Source organism: Phyllostomus discolor, chromosome 3, assembly GCF_004126475.2.
Source record: "Phyllostomus discolor isolate MPI-MPIP mPhyDis1 chromosome 3, mPhyDis1.pri.v3, whole genome shotgun sequence".
Classification (NCBI taxonomy): Eukaryota; Metazoa; Chordata; class Mammalia; order Chiroptera; family Phyllostomidae; genus Phyllostomus; species Phyllostomus discolor.
In genome coordinates this window covers 56,401,377-56,418,322 of record NC_040905.2, presented here as the reverse complement: position 1 = coordinate 56,418,322, position 16,946 = coordinate 56,401,377, and the positions used below count along the sequence as shown (strand labels likewise).

Sequence of the window (16,946 nt, the reverse complement as noted above, 5' to 3'; positions counted from 1 at the left end):
AGGAACAAAATAAAATCATCACAAGAAATTACCACAAAACACAAGCACTCTTTACAGTTCAAACTAAGCCTTATAGCTGGTTCAAACAATTTGGTTTTGATTTCATACATCACCAAAGTGAGACATTAAAGAAGGCTCTACTCAGAGCACTTTCTGTTGTTGTTCATCCATGTTTTCCCTTGGGTTTAAGAGAAAAGTAGTGGGGAGAAAAACAATGGGAAACCATAGCATTTTTTCATTGAATTGATTTTTAAAAATGAGTTTGGCAATTAAAATCAGATTTTTTTCAAGCAAGTAAAAATACATCTAAGTAAAGCACTCATACTTAAATGTTTTAGCAGAATGTGGATTAAATTATTGGTTTTAAAACCACCCTTTAAAAATGGCACTGACTCTGGAATGGAAAAATCAGTAGATCCACTAGTAAAATTGAAAGCTAAATTAAAACTTGGTGTAAATTATTTGCAGATTTAATAATCCTAGGAAAATTCTGACTATAATATCTTCCTAGCTGAAATTAATATTTTCCTAAGTGCTTGCTTTTAATGATTGTTTCTAGTTTATTACAAAAATTCCTTAGGCTATAGCTATTGAAACCTGCAGTTTGATCCTCCAAGTTGATTTTGGGTAGCACATCCACATGGGCCTGAGTAACCAGTCTCTTGACTTCAATTCTTTCTCCCTGAAAGTTGTTCTTTTCAATGTGTCTACCCAAGAGAGGAAAGGCAACTCTAGAGCTGTGGGAGGTGCCCTTGTTTTGTGAGCTGCCATAAAAGTTGGCAGGTGCTAAAAGATTGGAGTGCTACAAGACCACAGCTGAAGTTATAAATACATGTTTTTAGAGGAAAAAATCTCATTAGTAGCATATTAATATTAATGTATGTCATGCTATAGATGAATTTACTTTTATAAAGTGAATACCTTGCTAAAAAATGAGCCAGCAGAGGCTGCTTTTGAAAGGAAGAATTAATGTATAAGGCTTATATTGAATATTTTTGTTTGAAACCTAAAAATTCAGTGTACATTACTTATTGAATTTATCAGACCTCTAAGAGTAATTATTAGGCATTGTTAATATATTAGTGTACAACAGAGTAATGGACCAGGCTGGCCATACACTGAAGAATAAGTAACTTTCCATGAAGTCTATTAAAGATAATATCTCCTTAAATTCCCACAAAATGGTACTTTAACCCCTGGTTGATGCTAGTGGAAATCTGTAGCCATTAAAATGCAAATAACTTTGAACTTCCACACAAATGCTCTGCTGCTTACAGGACCCTTCTCTGTACTTTCTTCTATGGGATGAAGTATTATTTTCTTTTATTCTAAGTTTAAATGTCATTGCTTCTCTTTTTTTTTTACTGTTGAGTAGTATTTCATTGTGCAAATGTCCCATAGTTGGTTTATCCATTCATCTACTGATGGACAAACTTTGCCCTTTGCAACAGTATGGATGGACCTGGAAAACATGGTGCTAAGTGAAATAAGCCAGTCAGAGAAAGACACATGATTTCACTCATATGTGGAATCTAATGAACATGAACTAACAAGGAAAATGGGGGCAGACTCTTAGATGGAGAGGAGAATGACAGCTAGTGGGGAGTGGGATGTTAGGAGGTGGAGGGATGGGGCAAAAAAGAAAAAGGACTCATAGACACGGATAGCAGTGTGGTGATTGCGGGGGGAAGGGTGTCTAAGGAGACTAAATGGTAATGGAAAAATACAATAACAACTAAAAATAATAATAAAATAAATGTCATTGCTTCTCTGAAGCTTTCCCTCCCATCAGAATTTTGCCCTACCCCCACTGCAACAGAACTGACAAATTAATCACACACTCTTGGTATGCTGTTACCATAGCATTGTGCTAACAGCTGTAACACAGCACTTATCATGTTGTATTAGAATTAGCTCTGTGTACCTTGGTGTAGCTTCATAATCCTGGAGACTTTGAAAGTGGGAACAAGGTGCAATTCATTCAGTGCTTTGTTTATTCCAGGTACTCATTAGAAACAGATGAATAAAATCCTCTTAATACAAGTATACTCACATGAGTATACTGATTCATTCACAACTCTATTCAACAAGTAGTATTACTTAGTGTATATTTTGTGTCTTATTTGCAAAATATTTCCTTAGATCCATTCCTGAGAAGTAGAGGGTAGAAACCTAGAGACCATCGGAAATCTTTCAAATACATGGCATCATGCAATGGACAGGAACAGAGAATAAGAGACAAGAAAACCACTTCTGCTTAAAAATTTTGTCTATGGCTATCTCTGACTCTAAACATATAGCATGTGTTTGATGAAAACTTGTTGAATGATTGATTGAGTATAGCTGAATTTCAGCTGTTTTCTCTCAACACAAGTGATAAAAAATATTTTCTAAAACTGTCATCTTCTACAAAAAACTTTCCATTAAGTCTTTTTGTCCTAATAACTAAGCCACACAAGACTAATGTCATTCCTTACTAAAATCTTTAATATATCTTGCATGCATATCTTATATTTTAAATGTATATCCATTGGTGATGATATTTATATAGTATTCATTTGTACTTTATGCCCCATCCTTTTTATGCTGATTTTTTAAAATAAGAGAATATTTTTCTACTTGAACTAAAAACTAGTATATTTGTGATTCTATAAATCAGGAAATTCCATTGGTTCTTCACCAATACAGTTATCATTTATATTAACAATGATCACCTAGAGGCAGCTAAGTTTTGGGGCTCCTTCTAAGACTTCAGAAGGTACCCCAAATGACAGAATTATCTTTTGTGCCATACTAGTATCAAGCATGGATGACCATACTGATCAATTCTTAGCTTTCAGAATTGGAAGGTACTATGAATAATCTATTTCGAGCTCAATACAAGAATCCTTTTCCTCCCATTCCTCACAGGTAATATCTGTTTAGATACAACCAGAGGCACAGATCATCTTCCTCTCTGAGAACTCCTTCCACTTCTAAAGGGTCTAATTCTTAGAATGCACTTCCTTTAACTGAGCCAAAATCAAATTCCCTGAACTTCAAACATTGATCCTGGCTCTCGCCTCTAGTGTTTGAAAGATTTAATCTAATCCTTCTTCAAATATTGAAAGGCAGACATGGTTCCCTCTAGGTATTTTCCAGTACAGCCTATAAACCTGACTAAATCTGTATCATCCAGCACACAGGTGTCTATTAACCACAAGGACATCATGAGAGATCACTTCAAAGGTCTTCCTTAAAGCCAGCATTTCTTCAATCACTAATTAAATAGGCAAAGTGAATTGATTGTAATTGTTTTTAAGAAATCCATGTTGGCTGTTAGTGATCACTGTCTACTTTGGGGTAGAAATAAGTAATCTGCTTAATAATTTGTTTGGAACTATGCTCGTTTGTGTTTTCATAATCTGTATTTCATTCTGTTATCAGTCACAATTCAAATGCGGAGAGGGGGCTGTAAGTATTTAAAATGGGGGGAGGGGTGAATTTATGCAGGGAATTGGTTACACAGAAGCAGAAAGGCTCACAGAACAGGGAGGGAGTGGTGAGACAACTCAGCAATTGGAAACAGCAGGAAGTCACTAGGCTTTCTAGACCAGAGGAGAAAAGGGAGGAGCCTGTGATACCAGGGCCAGAAGCTGGGGTCACCTAGAGGGAGCAGAACTGTGAGAGGAATATACTCAGTAAGTAGGAATTGCAGTACAGAGAAGACACTACTTGGGACATTTCCAGAGATGCCACCTTAGACACAGAGAAACATGGAAAATAACCTGCTTTCCCCATCCTCCAGTCCTTTACTCTCCCACTGGGGTTTCCCACTGGCTAGACCCACGGAGAGACAGCTGACGCTGAAATCTGGGAAATGCAGCCCGCAGGGGAGCTGGAGCAGGGCAAGAAGGGGTGGAGTGCCTTTTGGCAACTCCATATAGTCTTCAAATATCACACACTTAAGGAATATATCAGTCTGTTGACTACCTCCATTATAGCACTTGCTTTATTATGCTTTGTTCTAGGAGGTTGTTCCTCACACAAATGTCTCCAAATCTGAACAAGTATGACACCACTGTTGCCATTGCTGTTATTGCTTTTGTCTTTTGCCTCCATGGCACTAATTCCATGTGTTGCACACAGAACACTAAATTAATACAAATTGGTTGAGTTGGGAAAAACCCATTATTTCCCTCAAATAGCTCCTCTTTTATTATCTCCTCCTTGTTTGATGTACAATTTCTGCTTCATCATGTTTGCTTTATGTGTTTTAGTTTACAGTTGGTATTAATAAGAACTTAACTGGAGTTAGGTAGATCTAAGTCTCTTTCCTGCAGGGTTCATGGACAACATCCACACTTCACTGCTTGCTTTTCTAACAACCCACACACAACTTTGGCTGTTGTGAGGAACATGAAATCCATCATGAAAATGTTCAACTGACATTTAAATGGCACATATTAAATGGTCTTTGATGTATTTTTATTTTAAATAGTTGTTTCTTTTGATGTTTTACTAAAATAATATTTATATAGTATCCTGACACAAACATTTTAGCAGTTAACTGCCAGGTAGCTTTATAAAATCATCATTCAGCTGTCTGAGCTTATGAATGTAATCTTTCCCCCCCAAAAATGGCAGGTTTTAACAATAATTAGCAGCATTGAATAGTAACTGCATCATTGTGTTGATTCGGGATGCATATCCAGCTTTTTCTGGCTGTCCAAAGTAAACATTTTAATGTTTGCAGGACAGTAGACTGATCCTCAAATGGTGGCACAAAACACTTGCCATCCCATACAGTCAAAATTGGCCATGGAAAGCTAGCAACAACTTGAGATGTGGTTCTTCTGAATTTGCACAAGTTGTAAATGTAAAATATACACAAAATTTCAAAGACAGTATGAAGAAAAGAATGCAAAATACCTTATTCATCTTTTATATTGATTATATGTTAAAATTATAATAGTTTACATATATCGGGTTCAATAAAATGTTATTACAATTAATACCACTTGTTTCTTTTTAAATTGGGCTCCTAAAAATTTAAAGATGCATATGTGGCTGGCATGTGTGGCTTTTTTTTTTTATTTCTTTAGGATGGTCCTGGTCTACAGCAAATGAAGAAGTGTCTGTGGAGACAGGATATAGTGACTAAAGGAGAAGTCATTTCTCCTTTTAATTAGTTTTGTAATGGCGACAGATTTGATGTCAGACACTTAAAAGAGACAAGACTATTCTCTTCAGTCAAGCAAAACTCCCACTGTGGCTCCTAAGAGTTCTGCCTGAGTGAAACAAATGAGATGAGGCCCATGATGTTTACTGAGTACTAAAACATTTTTCCTTTTCCAAAACTTTCTTAGTATACTGTTGGCTACCAGACTGCAGAAGAGAGAATAGAGAAAGGGTGAAAGAACAATAAAAGGAACAATTTGAAAGTGTTGTTTTGAAACATGTAACTAGTGCTGTCAGCTGCTGGTTCTTTCCATTTTGTACATTTACATTTCCTGACTGTAGTTTAAGAACATTTCACTGCGTGGTCCTATCAATCATCCTTAACCTAGAATTGCACTGTACATTAGTAACAGTTAATTGGCATATTTAAAGTAAATAGCTATTTAGTTTTGTTGTGAAGGTTTTGCATACAAATCTATAACACCACACGCTTTGTTTGTTTCGATAACAAATATCCCTGCCTGCAACATTGCCACTTCTGTCAGTAGATGAATAGAGATACAATTGCATTGAAATAAGCTGCACAGTAGAAGACAGCCCAAATGACTGCAATGTGTAAGCAGGCACTCTTTGCCCATCAAACAAAGCCCATGCAAAGGGAAGAACACAAAGACACAAAAAGGAGAGGCAATGGGAAGTTTTAGAAAGATGGTCAAGAAAGAAAAAGAAAATGGACATTATAAATTTGCCTATATATTTTGTACATATTAATGAGCTAAAAGGGAGATTATGTAGCAGACACTGTGTCTTGGCCTCTGCCATTTGTTCAATGTCAGGTTCACACTTAGCAAGCAACATACTTCCCAAGTCTCAGAAAGTGATGCCATTCTACTCCCCACCCCCCTCTGAGTCCAATAGCAAGTAAAATTGTGCCTCTCCCTTTGGCAGCAGAGCTAAAATGGGAACAGGTTAGGTATTTGATAAAAGACTACAAAAAGACAAAATCTTCTTTCAACAACAAATCTATAATATATACTTTAAAAACAAAGAATCCATGTTATATTTCAGGTGAACTCCAATGTCTCGTACACCTAGAGAGATGACTCTTTACCTGAGTCTCAACATTTCCTTTGCTACCTGCACCAAGGAGTCAAAAGAGATGCTATAGAAGTTATGTGTGTGGGGGTGTGTGTGCTATGAATAAGATGGAGTGCCATCCTTTCCTATAGCCATAACTCTGCAATAGGATTTCTGTAGAAGCTACAACATAAATGGTTGTCCACATGAATCATTATCACAGTTAATAAAAATCCTATAAACTGACAAAAAGTGTAATATAAATTGAACAATATCACTAATAATAGTATAATTAGAAATTAGAAGTGATAATCATTTCTGCTGGCAATAAAAGCATTATTTCAACTTTCCTAAGAGGTTAAAGAAGAAAAAAGGAAAAGCTTTAATGGAGATAGCTTGGAGAAAGCTAACCATTACTAATTTTTAATATTATTTCTTTGACAAAATTCAAATCTGAGGCACAAAGAAACTTTTACTTGGCATATCACTTGGATAGATCATCAGTAAACAGTGATGATGCCACTTGTCTGTGGGCTACCTAGTTATAGCATTTTTCAGTGCTTGGAATATACCACCACACCCTGCCAAGGTAGGAGTGGCGTAAGCACGTGTCCTTCACCCGCCTGCAGGTACTACATCTGCCTTGTGAAGAAGAAGGAGGAGAGGGAGAAGAAGGAGATGGAGGAGAAAAATAATGAGTGGAAAAAGTTACAAATAGTGGCATCTGAAACATCAGAAAATGCAAAAAGGAGAATGTTTCTTTCTCAGAAAAACTACCAGAAAGAATTTCCCATTTGTTTTAAATTTCTAATCCTGAACATTTCTGTTGAGGTCTACAGTTTTCCATAGCTCCCAACAAAATTCTAAATAGATATTTGGTCATCACGAAGTCAAAACTAAAAATGAAAAGCTCCTAGTGTTTCGAGGCTCTCTTTCTGGAGAAGCCTCCCTGTGTCTACTGATAGCAACACCATCCAGGCCGATATCAGGCTTGGGGCCACACGTGACTCCTTGTCACACAGCCTGCTCAAGTCAAGGCAACATCCTATTCCTTCTTCTGTGTAGCATCCCTGTGATGTGTTCCTCTCCTTCTGCAACTACCATTAAAGCTCCCGAGTCATGGTGAACATGTAACAAGACAATTGCTGTAACCTCCTCTTCATGGGTGGATCCATGGTCTCTGTTTCAATCTATCTTTCATAAAATGATGAGATCATGGACTCTGAAGTGAGACTTCTTAAATCGTCTGAATGTGTTCAGTGAATGTGGTTTTTATTTCATCCAATCGATCATGGACTGCTACTTTGGTAAACTAAAATAAAGTGAACTTTTGGAAAAATGATTACATGCCTGTATATCAGAGCTATGCCAAATTGCTATAGAAATTTATAAATTTTGAGTCTCAATTTCTATAAATGTTTATCATAGACTTTTATCAGTCTGCTGATCTAAATCAGTCTGCAGACCAATTCTGAGTAGTACCAATAAGCTACTTTCTATCAAATCACATTATTTCCTAGGCTTGCCATTTACATTATTTCATTTCAAGCAGCAAACGTAAACATAAAACTAAATTGTCTATTCAGATAAGTTGCACCTAGAAAAAACCTGGAAATATGTTTCTCTCCCATTAAATGTCCTCTGATTAGAAAGCCCTCTAGAATCTTGTATTAAAGTTGTCAAAGATCTTATTGCAAAGAGGCACCAGTACCTCGATCAAAGCATGAGGAGACAAGAGGATTCTAGAAAAGATGTGGCCACAGAAATCTTACAGAGAGGCAGAAATATGACCCCCCCAAAATCTCACCCTAGCTTATTAGAGAAAATTTTAAGAATATCCTGCAAAAGGGACCTAAAACTGTATCTAAGTTCATATCACTATGATGGCCAAATTCAGCACTGAAAGAGAATACAAAAGTTTAAATAATAAAGTTTTCCTGTGCACTATCCCTTTACAGCTAGTGAGTTTTTAAAAAAAAAAATCATCAAACTGTTCACTTCATGTTATATAAACAAAATATCCACATGAATTTCTCAAATTTTGACCATATTGACTGATGTGAATATGTTTCAGAGATACAAAGAGATATCTCAGTGAGATACCTTCCAGCTGGGCCTGTGTAATCCATTTGTCTTATGGACTAAAATGCAGGGTTAATAATACTCTCTCATCATAGGTTCAGAGAGTCATAATAATATCCCTCTTTTCCGGGTTCCATTGCTTGAGCCAGATTACTTTTCTTACTGTTTCTTCATATACTTTGCAACACGATCACATCGCATTTTTCTTCAAAACTCTGGCAGATTGTTTGGGCTAGAGATAGATGGAGACAAGAGGCACCATCTGGTACAAGATCTTTATTCCTTGTTAGCACTACAGGAGTTCTGGTATTTTACATGGTTCAGGCAGTAGCAGCGGTTTTTTAAAATGCATAGATCAAGAAGATGTAAGATGGTCAAATGGCCTTTGTCATTGTCCGATCATATCACTGGTTTCATTGGTGTAGAGTTAAGGGGTTTTTGTTTTTTGTTTTTGTTTTTTTTCCAATTCAGACAACCAGTGCCATATGGTTTCATGATTCACAAAGATGGTCCTTGACTATAGATTTGACGATCTCAACACAACTTCCAGGCTTGCCAGAGCTGTGTTAAAGCAGAGAGAGCAAATAGCTCATGATATTTCTCTTCTGATGAGTAAGCTCCAAATCACAGGTTTAAATTTGATCTGGGATGGAAAGAAAAAGAGCCATGCCCTCCCATACCAGTATCCATGCTTTTTTTCTTTCATCAGAGGTCAGTGTCTATTCCTGTATCGTTGGCCCACGGCTGCAGGGACAGAAAGCTCAAATAATGCCTGGATTAATTCTGTTGCCTTAGACTGATTATATACTTTTGCTCTTTGTCATTGCTTTCTATTTATTGGAACTCCAAGTCCATCCTGATATTTAGCCACTGTTCTAAAAATCTAGTGACTATTTAAAAGAATTTTTTTCACCTTTCACACACAATTATAGTCAGTATTTTCTAATGGAATTAGCGAAGGGTTGGGAGCCAGGAGATTTGCCTGATGATGCTGAGAAGCTAACTCACAGCTACTTTGTGAGGATAAGTGAAAAAAGGAACTGGAACAGTGCTTTGGAAACCAACTAAATTAAAAAAAAGGGGGGTTATACAAGTGAATCTCGATTGCAATTCAAGAATAAAGTTAAAGGAAGTCCTTAACTCGCCTATCAGCTCCTGATTTCAGAGGGCTAATGGAAGTTACTGCTGCTTAAATGTGTTGCCAAAAATTTGAAGTATATTTCTAATGATCATATTAATGCCATCTTAATCTCTGTGAACTGCTCTGTCATTATCCTATACAGAAACAGTCCTCTCTCTCCTCTCCTTTTGGCCAGTTCCTTCGATAATTTTATTAATAGTAAATTAAACCCTCCCTTGTCTTTCATGCTTTCTCCACATCCTTTCTTACTCCAAGCCTTACCTTTTTACATAGTTTTCAGGGTCCATGAATTATGACATTTTTCTATTGAGTTCTTCAACAATTCATCTCTGCCATTCACCACTCTTTCCACTGAAAGTCTCCTTTTTGGATATTATGAAATAATGCAGATATCAGTGGGACTAACTTGAAATGAAAAGAAAAAGGAAGAAATAACAGAACATGCTTAAGAAAAATAGGGTGGTACGTTCCAGAAAGTAGATGTCAAGATGACAGCAGATGGGGAGATAAACTCAGCATTAGCATGGTCAACCCCCTGCATTTGCCGCATGGCTGCGATTGTAAACTATATACACAACTATATACCTGACAACTCAGGTATAAGAAGCTCGGCAGGTGGTTATCCATGGGCACTATTTCATCAAGAGCTAGGCCACAAACAGTTTTTTATATTTGTCCAAGAGGCAGAGTATTTCACAATGTTTAGGTTATTCTTCTCAAAAGCTAATGATCTGTTGGAAGTCTTATTTTTATGTTAATAACAAACAATTTCCTTCAAAGTTCAAAGGAGAGATACCTGTACACTACTCACAGCTCTCAGCTTCAATTTTGTACCTGGATTCTGCTTCTTTTTGGAACACAAGCCCCCAAAGAAAAAGTGAATGAACATCACTCTGGTCTTGATAAACTAGGAGAAACCAATCTCCCCGGAGAAGCTCAATTCTTCTCAATTCTCTGTCTTGCATGTGAAACAGAAGGTGGGATCCAGGGAGAGACCAATAGCAGTGTGTTTTAAATTGTAACAACTTCCAAAATCCTATCTTGGGAGATAAATCTGAAGCTAGTAAAAATATAGGACCCAAGTTACTATCAATAAACAGACCACCTCAAAATCCCCAATGGTTCTGCAGTGAGTTAAAATAAAGGCCAAACATCAAATTGTCATTGAGAGCTTTCCACAAGTTGACAGCCGCCTATCTTTCCAACATGTAAACTGTTGTTATCATTCACTAACCATCAGTTCCCCTTAGAAAAATCTATTCGTTGTTACTGAAAAACGTTATATGGATCCCAAGTTCTCTTTCTCAGACATCCACCTCCTCACCTCAGAGCTTATCTAAGCAACATCCTCCCTAATTTAACTGCATCCTAAAGACAGGTCAATTGTTTCCCTCTCAGCTGCTGCAGACCACCAAACCTGTCTCCTCTGATCACTTGAGAGCTGATCTCTCACACGACCTGTTAGGCTCTTATCTGCCCTGTCTTTGGTTACTCAGTAACATTTTTACATACGTTCCTATCCCTCATACCAAATTCTAATGTGCCAGGTGCTGTGCTTGAGTCCCAGCATGTAAGTTCCTTGGAGGCGATCACTCAGCTCTATGTGTAACCTTTACAGAGCTTAGAAAAGGCACTCATATTTATCAATGGATCATTTTATTGAATTCCTACATTTTTATAAGTGCATAATCAATGTGAAATGTTCAATGCCAGATTTCTCTAACTGTAGATACTTTTGCCAAATTGAGTCTGGCTTTGTCAAAGCATATTGCGAGGCATTAATGCAAGCCTGAGATAACACCTTAAAATCTAAGTTGGAAAAATACAGATTGAAAGCTTAAGAAATAAAGTAGAGATAAACTTTTAAAATTCCTTGAAAAATCTGCAGCAATGTGCTATGGTTTTTAAAACATCTTTTCAATGTAGCTAATAGTTTGATCATTGAGTATTACACAAGAGTTTTTTTAAAAACAAGGGATCTGCAGGATTTTAGATTTTTTTTTTAAATAAAGAGAGGTCTTTAGTACTAACCCCATCAGGTATTAACAGCAAAAATAAAACATGCAAAGTAGGTTGTGTTGAAAAGATGCTGAGACAAACCTGGTCTGTCTAATTATTCTCTCAGCTAAGCTCTAAAAGTAGCATTCTTCTGAACAACGTAGGACAATGGAGCATTCTAAGAGGAAGTTGGGAAAGTAAATTAAGGAAGTTGAGAGTGTCTAGAAAAATAAATTCAGTGACAAAGACAAAGTTTTTACCAGCTGCAATGTGATTGATTATCTCTATATAGGACTGTAGCACAAACCTGTTATGCCAAAGTAACCAGCCCATTCAACCAAATGATTTTACATTCAATAAACAACCAAGTGTACTGACTTCATTTAATTAATTGCTGGCCAGTTGAACTGACTAAATGTTTAGGCATCAAAAAACGTTGCTTATAATTTAGAATGGCCTTAGAATTCAAAGAGTTTATAGCTATAAAAATCATTTTCTAAGCTTAAAATAACATACAAAATGTCGTGTCACAGGCAAGCAGTTGCTTCTCAAAGAAGTGTGTTCCCCTCCATAGTGCAGAGTTTTTTCTTAAAAATGATGACTAGTCAGGGACTCCATTTCCCAATCAACCTTCATTAGGGTGAGGCCACATAACTAGTTCTTGTTTAAAAAACAAAACCAAACCTGACTGGCATGGGCTATCTGGGGAATGAAATGGTTAGAAAGCATTTGCACCTTCTCCACAACTCCTCTTCCCCTCTCTGCCCAGGCTCTTCTCCTTTGCATGCTTTCATCATTGCTGTATTCTGTTCCTTGTGGTTGGGGAATATTTTCTCATAAGCTAAGTGTACTAGGCTCTTATAACGCAATGCCATAGACTGGATGGCTTCAACAACAGACATTTACCAATCATGGTTCTGGAGGTGGAGGAGTCCAAGATCAAGCTTCCCACAAATTTGGCTCTTAGTAAGCAACCTCCTCCTGGCTTGCAAAAGGCTAACATTTTGCTGTATCCGTGGATGGCAGAAAAGAGGAAGTTCTGCTGTCTCTTCTTGTTAGAACACTAATCCAATCATGGGAGCTTCATTGTCATGAACCCCTCTAAACCTAATAATCTCCCAAAGGCCCCAACTCCTAATACCACCATATCAGGGTTTGGGACTTCAACATATATGTATCTGAGGGAACATAAACATTCAGTTCATGGAGCAAGATTCTTTCACCAAAACCTGATATTTATTAATTTCTATTTGCCTACCTAAAGCTTAAAGGCGGGCTTAGAATAGAGCTCAATTATCTGGTAAAAACCGAGAGCAATATATATGAATCATAATTCAATATATAATAATAAATTATAACAAAACTACTAATAATGATTGTGATAATAACAATGAAAAGCAAATGGTTGTTTGTTTATAGAAAAAGTTCTTTAAAACAATTTGTTAAAATAAATACCATGTTCTAAAGACTTTCCTTTTTAGTCTTTTAAAAGGGAAAATAATTATTATTTCAATTAAAACTGAACTAGGCAGCTTAAGAATTCTCTTTATAGTTATCAAAAAGGGAAGATGTTTAGGCCTGCTGCAATTTATTCCCCCTGAGGCATTCATTGGTAAACCTATAGGGCATTGCAGTAGCCTTATGTTGAAATGACTGCTTCAAACCACAGTCCATCCAAGGAAGCCCCCTGCAGAGCCCCTACTGTTACTCAGTGTCAAGAATTGCATTGTCTTCCTATCTAATTTAGAATGAACTTACATGAGCTCTTATGCACTGCAGTCTTGTGGAGCCACAACATTACCCAGAAGCTGGGTGGGGGTGGGGGGGGGACTGTAAAGTTAGGGTCCCATAAGTGCAAAGGAGTGAGATAAACACATTGTGTCCATAAGATCTTGGAAATGAAACACACTTTACCAAATTGTTCTACAGTTTCTTTGATTGTTAACTAGCAGAAGCATTTACAAGGGAAAACAGAAAGTAGCTTTAGCAAACACCCAATTTTTAAAAAATATAAATGCACTGCTTTTCCTTGGTTTGGGCTGATTTTCTCCTTTATCACCAACCTGCACTGTTATTTGGGGCTTCCAAATTTTAATAGTGCTTCTGACCATTCTTAATTGCAAGGTAATGGGTGTTAAGCACGGGAGTGTATGCAAACAGACCCACCTTTTCTACTCTTTGACTGCTTCTTGCCTCTGGCCTCTGTCAGAGAGGCTTGCTAACTGCATCTCAGGGGAGCAATCACACGGCTTGACTCAGCCTGTGGCTCTGACTGTTGGGACTTCCTGAAGTCACAACCACTTTGGTGTCTAGAACTGGGGCACAGTATGTCTATTCCTCATAAAATTCAGAGATGGCAAGGGAAGTGTGAAATGTGATAGCTGATTAGGGATGCACCTTAAACGGTATCAAGGGAGTCGGTTAACAATGCAAAATATGAGATAATATAAACATAACATTCACTGCTAGTTGATCACTTATGTGAGCACCACAAACAACAAAATACAATGGAAAAAAACTGGGGATCAGCAACAAATACAAGATTTCTTCAAGGATAATTTTGCATAAAAGTTCAATTTCATGGGAAAAAAATGCATAATAAAATGACATGGAATGATATGCCAGAAAAATTTGATGTGTCTATTTGTCTTTTTGGAACTTGCTTGGCATTAATCATTTCTAATGGGTATATCTAGTCCTTTTTAGACATACATCCTTTCTTGCATGTTATTGATTGAGAGAATTTGAAGTTAGAAGACAATTATTTTGGCTGTATTTAACTTTCTTCTGTGACTACAATAGAAGATTCCATTCTCACACTTAAGAAGCCAAAGTAATTTTAATTAATTTTAATTCAGGGACTTCTTTTTTAATAATTAGTTTTTAAGGAACATAACATCATGCTTAGCAGAGAATGCCTTTCTTCCTCAGTGTTCTGGTGTTGCTACTCTTCTGTCAGCTTAGGCTTTCAGAAATAAGAGGAAAAAATCTTCATAAAAGCCTTGGCCTAATTAACAAGAATGAACTAGATTTTATGATGAACAATTTATAGGCAGTTAATAGAGCTCATACACAGTAGCCAGGAGCTAGATAATTTATCATAAAAGGAATCTCAGCTACACTCCTAATCCCCATTCTCTTAATGTTGCAACCAACTGCATGTACAATTGCCACTTTTATAAGCTTTGATTTACTGACAAATGATAGTGCATTTTATAGAGTCATAATGAAGTTTATAAATGCAGTTAATCCTTGCACCTCTGCCCATGTGCTTCAAATTCTTTGGCAAATAATGTACTTTTCTACATTGTGATCTCTAGATAAAAATAATTTTTAAAAGTTCTCCTAAGGAACCTCATACTGGTACAAATATTAAAAAAAGTAATAGCAAAAAAATAGTAATAGAAAATTGCTTATTAACAAGCCTATTTGTTGAAAAAGAACTGACTTATCCCTAAAAGAACAATTGCAGCTGTTGTAATGAGTTAAAAAATGATAAATCCTTTTTAAAATTACAAATAAGTAAGGTAAAACAACAAATATCCAAATGTAATTTTTTAAAGGGCAAAATATAAAGTAAGTGAGATCCAGGAGATCATATCGTCTCTCAACACGTGGTATCTTACTGAGCGCCTGTTTTAAAGTTATAACAAAGTACGGCACGCAGTGTGGGGGTGACTGTGTGGCACACTGCCATTGCGTCAGCTACTTCTCGTTGATCCCCTGGACTCTAGAGGGGTCCTTGAAGTCCTCAATGTAGATAACACTTCCTGCAGGAAGGCATCTCTGACCACAGATACCCCTTCTACAGGACTCCTTACCATCCTAATCTCCCTCCACTACAAAAACAAATACAATTGGATTCTAATTGCCTGATTAACATTCACAACCCTCATTGACCCTGGACTCCAGGATGGTGAGGACCACCACATGCTGACTCCAGAGTCAAACAAATGCCTGGGACATAATGTATTTGCAAGTAAATGATGTTCCTGGTTTTTAAACCTGATTAATATAAGTGAGCACAAAGCATCTTAGTTGTATGATCCAGCAATAAACTGATCACTAAAAAAAAAATGATGGTGAATTAGTCTGTTTTACAAAGTAGGACATTCAAAAGTCATGCCTTTCTGTACTCCTTTCTCATGATCAGCATTACACTTTTAAACATTATGCTCTATTTAGATCTCCCATACTTTAACAGGAACACATTTCAACAAAAAATGTAATAGAGAAAATAATAAAAATGAGAAATGACTAGAACAGAAATCCAGACAAGTTCAGAGAAATATGACTGCTTGACCTAAAACATATGTGCTAAATATCACATTAATTGTGATCCCCAGGGACACGAAAAAAAGTGCTGCCTGCTCCTTGAATGGACAGAGCCACGAGCCACTGTAAAGTTGTTTAGATCCCGTAAGTAAGAGCTTCCTGACCTAACAGGCTATGAGATGTGAGATTGTATGTCTATGGGTCCACTCAACAGTCCATTTTTCAAGTGACTAGGGATTTAGTTCTGCCTGCCAGACAAACAGTTTTTGTATATCTGATCAAATTATAGCATGTGGTCAATTTCAGTTTATCGCCAGCTATTACCCAAACATAAAGTATTCCTTGCTTTCATCCAGGGTTTCTCATCTCCTATCTAGAGGTTATCACAGTAAGTTCTATTATTTTTATGGCAAGGTACTTTTCCAATAAACGGGGAAATTATCCTTTTCCCATTCACCCATCACCACAGAAAAGCTGAGGCTCAAACAGCTGTCCCAGAAGGCTGGTCCACGGCTGCCAAGTCACCCACAAGAAGACAGCCACCCCTGCACACTCAGTATGGAAAGCAAGAGAACGTAGCTGAAAATCTGCTAGTTCCCTGACACCTTTTCCAATGTATTCCCTGTTGTGGAAGTGCAAAGACCCACTGCAGGACTTGCTCCTAGCAATGTCTACTGTGGATGCTGGCCCAGCAGGACCTTGCCAGCCCATGACACCTGAGAGATGGAACCAACAACTCTTCTGCCTGCACAAAAATAAGCTGAAAATGCTATATTTTATGGTTCCTACTGCTTAACACTGAAAATAACATGGGTGGTTAGTTCAGACCTAACATTCACCTTGCAGATATTTCCTAATTGTCCACATCCCCCCCAAAGTGTCTTTTTTCCATATGAAATTGATCACTGACATAAAGATGAGCTCCTAATAGCAAAATGAAAATATTTCCTGCCTGAAGCATTATGAGGAAGTTGTCTCTTTTCCATTTCATTGTCTCAGAGCATTTACTCAATTGACATGACATCTGGGGCAGGTCAAAAGAAGGTACCTCTATTAATTTATAATTGTAATAGTCATTAACCTATTGATGACATGCTTTTGTTGCTTTAACTATTTTTAACAGCTTTAGTTTATATTTTCAAACTATAAAATCTCTTGGGAGTCGAGGATAGAAGGCTGGACACATTTTGTGGGCAAATAACAGTCTCCCTTT

General features: G+C 37.0%; 1 long non-coding RNA gene across 1 annotated transcript; it reads right to left on the bottom strand.

The window, feature by feature from the left end:
- Positions 1 to 8,768: 8,768 nt before the first annotated feature.
- On the bottom strand, positions 8,769 to 9,861 carry LOC118499314. Its single transcript, XR_004901836.1, has 2 exons — positions 9,722 to 9,861; positions 8,769 to 8,962 (listed from the first exon to the last, which is right to left on the bottom strand). It is a non-coding gene; the product is annotated as an uncharacterized LOC118499314 (long non-coding RNA).
- Between the last annotated feature and the right edge of the window lie 7,085 nt (positions 9,862 to 16,946).